At 38.8% G+C, this 4,230-nt stretch overlaps 1 pseudogene; it reads right to left on the minus strand.

Moving 5' to 3' along the window:
- Window positions 1–664: 664 nt before the first annotated feature.
- LOC127755108 (disease resistance protein RGA5-like) lies at window positions 665–3,872 on the minus strand (annotated as a pseudogene).
- Between the last annotated feature and the right edge of the window lie 358 nt (window positions 3,873–4,230).

Raw genomic sequence — 4,230 nt, forward strand, 5'->3', positions numbered from 1 at the left:
AGGTGTACAATCTCATAGTATAAAATTAAAACTATGTCTTCATGACTTTTCTTTAAATTGGAAAAAATACATGTATAAAACAAAATGATAAACAAAAATTGAAAAACCTCAATAATATACACCCTACATACAATTAAAAACGCAAGGCTAATCTATGTGGCATATAATCTATGTATTTATTGGTCGATTAACACATATAATTAAATAGAGAAATTCTTGAAAACTTTCGTTATGTAAGCACAACATTCTACATGTAACTTTTCATTAGTTAAGTGGTCATGTTATTCTTAGATATTGGATTATTTGTACATCTCTATTATGTTAATACATATTATAGCTAAACAAATTAGAAAAAAAATCAAGGTATTTCACAGGTAATAGTGAACCATCGTAAGGTATTTGGGTTATAGCTAACGAGGAGGAAAAAAGACTATGATATCCATTATTAATTAAAGGTATATATAGTTTCAAAGAAACCAACTTCATGGCGGCAACACAATATTTTCTCATAGGTTCAAAACTGCATGGTTTCACACAATTTTAGTTTACAATTTTTTTTTGCTGCAAGGATATTAGAAAATCATAACCAACATTCAAAGTAATCCCAAATAAATTGTAATACAGTAGAAAAGATATTTTAATTAAAGCTCACCAACACAAACATTTGTAATAAAATTTCAAACACATTATACAAGATGCCGGCGCACCTTTCTAGTGAAACTAAAGTCTCAAATACTGTTTCCCAAAAAAAAAAAAAGTTACCAATTTTTTTTACTGGATAAAAATTTCAGCTGTTGGTTGGTTGGGATGGATACTTGTAGCACTCCTGATGGCATCCTCTGCAGCAAATGTGTCCTCACTGGTAGCACCAGATGGAACGATAATCGCACTCATGTGCTGGAGGCTTGAAAGGTGCTGCAGACCGAAGTCCAAAACACCACTACTGCAATGAACTTTCAGTAGCTTGAAGGTGAGGTGATACTTCTGTAATTCTTGCATAGCTCCTGGCTCGAACACTGGCCATATCCCAGGAACGAAAAATAGAAGATATAATTCCTTGAGAGCTTGAAATCCTCGGTTGTCGATGACTATCCTTCCATGAGGAGCATGCCCTGTAAATACGAGGCGTAGAAAGAGCAGAGTGGAGATTCCTTTGAGTATGTTAATGTCACTCTTCTCCATTCCTGAGATGTACAGTTGCAGGTGTATGAGATTGTCAAATATGCTCATCCACTCTGGCACCCTGGAAAGAGTTTTCCCAATGATAAGTTTCCGGAGACGCTGAGTTGAGAAGCATGAACCCATTGATGAATCTAGAATGAAATTCTCATCTCCTTTGTAATTCAGTGAGAGTGACTGCAGGTCATGTCTGCCCAATTCGCTAACGGATGATAGCACTGCTTCCCTGTATCTCAATGTAGAGCTCTCTGTCCCAACAGGGTCTTCAACAGCTATTGCAAGATCTCTCAGTTTGGTCAGACATTTAAGATCCTCGACGAATCTTATCGAGTTGCTTGAGATGTGGAACAGCTCCTCTAAACTTTGCATAGTTCCAATCCTTTCGGGTAGTTTCGCTTTAGTACTCACATATAGGCACACAAGTTTCTGTAATCGAACAATGGTATCTGGAAGGGCTTGCATGGAACATAATGTGACATCTAACATCTCTAAATGTTGCAAGTTCCCAATTTCATCAGGAAGTTCAGTGATAAATTGAGAATGAAGAACCAGATACCTAAGTTGAAGCATACTTCCTAAACATTCAATGTGGTGATTCTGTAACAATGTACAATAACCTAAGTCCAACACTCGCAAAGATTGAAGATTCATAAAATATGGTACTTGCCTAGTAGACCCAAACACACTGATTGAACGGACAGAATTTTTGTTTGTTATGTTGGCTGGTATTACAGCATCTTCAGAATCGTTGAACTGGAGGGACAGTCGATGGATCTTTTCCGGCAAAGAGCTGCACTTTTGTCCATCTATTACTGTGACGAAATTATCTTCTTTCGACATGGAAATGATAATGTTAAGAACCAAGTCATGAACTTGACAAATTTGTATACTGCCATCATATGCAATGCTCACAGGTAAGATCATACTTCTATTGATAAGCTCGTTAAAGTAACTCTCCGCTACTTGGTCCAATCTGTTACACCTGTCTTCAGCAATAAATCCTTCAGCTATCCATTTCCTTATTAACTTTTTGGGGCTAATCTTCCAGTCCTCTGGATATATACTGAGATATAGTAAGCAAGTCTTCAAATGTGGTGGTAAATCGTAGAAACTAAGTATAGTATCTTTTTCAGACCTTGTAGAGTATGGCTATTTTCCAGTGCTGAGCCAATAGAATTTAGCACCAACTCCCACTCTTCCTTTGTGTTAGATTTGGTTGCCAACAAACTAGCAATATGAAGTATGGCCAAAGGCAAACCACCACATTTTCTTAAAATTGCTTTTGAAAGTTCTACTAGATGTGATGGACAGGAGTGCTCACCATGGAAAATTCTTTTACAAAACAACCTTCTGGAGTCACTGTCACCTAATGGTTCCAGGCGGTAAATATTGCCTTTGAAGGTAGAGCAACATAACGCCGCTATATCAAGAATACGTGTAGTTGTAATTATTCTACTGCCAGAATTATTCTCAGGCAATACACACTTCAAGATTTCCCAAGCTGATAAGCTCCAGATATCATCAATGACAATTAAATACCTATATATATATGGCCCAAATTCCATACAATAAGTCCAGATACGAAATAGCAGGAAGAAATAACAGAAAAGGTAGTAGAAAGTTACTATTTATATGAACACAAACCTCTTGTCATGAAGGAATTCTCTGATCTTGTCAATGAGTTGCCTCTCATCATCCCATGTATTACCAGAAGCCCCAAGTCCAGAAAGCAAATCCAAAAGAATCCTCTTCATGTCTGGCATTTGAGATACAAACACCAAAGCCGCGCAATCAAACTGCCATTTGATTTTCTGATACACTTGTTTGGCAAGAATGGTTTTTCCCATACCTCCAAACCCTGTGATAGACACCATCTTAAGTTGATTCACAAATCCACAATCCTCATCCACTGCCTCCTTCCTTAGCAACTTGATAATTTTGTCCCTCGGCCCATCGATACCGACAAGTCCACCTACCTCTGAATAAAACGCTGGCAGACGAGGGTCAAGGGACTCACAACCGGCCATGGACACGGACACATCAAGTTTATACCTTTTTCTGCGATCATTCACCTCGAGAACTTGGTTCTTGAGTTCTTCAATCTCCTGAGAAATAGTACAGCCTGAAAACATCTCTTTCAGCTTCAGGATATTGTTGATGATAAACCCTTTGATACCTGTAGTAGGCTCATCATGTTTTTTTTTTTTTGAGAATTACACAGTACAACGCACACTCACAACGCACGTGCACTCACCCCTATGAACACACGCACGCAAACCCTACCCTCTGAGCCATGAAAGCATCAATGATGTCCTCGATGTTGTAGGCCAGCTCCCGTACCTCCTTCATCCAAGCCTTCACTTGCAAGTCGGGCTCACTCGACATCGCGTACTTCCGCATCACGGTGTTCATGCTGCTCAGCTCGTTTCGCAGGAACAGCACATCCTTCTCTACTGTTTTCTTCTTGGCATACTCTTTTTCCAGCATACTGGATAGCTTGCCGAGGAGAGACTCCATGACTCCTGTAGAGGCGCTCACCAGTGCACCCGCCATGAATTGCCTCGGTTTCTTGACAGGAAGGACAATATCAACAGCTAGGAAAGAAGATAATCAAGAAGAGTTGTGTGGAAGAGAAGATAATCCACTACTGGGCTCCCAGGCTATCAAACTTATTCCGAAGTCAAGTCAAGTGAACCCATCTCATGGAGACTTGGACTTGTGCCTGCAATTCAATCTATCCACCCAGGTGTTGAATAGAAATCATTTTATTTTAACTGAGCGCGTTTAGTTTGGAAAATATATGGTGGTATGTAGTGGAAACCTAGAAACTACCATTAGATCGAAAAATAGACTTTCGAGATTCGTTTACGTCATCATGAGTAAAAGTTTTACTTGCAAATACACCCATGAGTAAAAATTTTACTGGTGACATGAACAAATCTCGGATATTCATTTTTTGATCCAACGGTAGTTTCTAAGTTTCCACTTCATATGTGGTTTACACCACATATTTTCCCCGTTTTGTTTACCTGATCAGCTTGAAGATTGAAA

Source organism: Oryza glaberrima, chromosome 11 (assembly GCF_000147395.1).
Source record: "Oryza glaberrima chromosome 11, OglaRS2, whole genome shotgun sequence".
Lineage (NCBI taxonomy): Eukaryota > Viridiplantae > Streptophyta > Magnoliopsida > Poales > Poaceae > Oryza > Oryza glaberrima.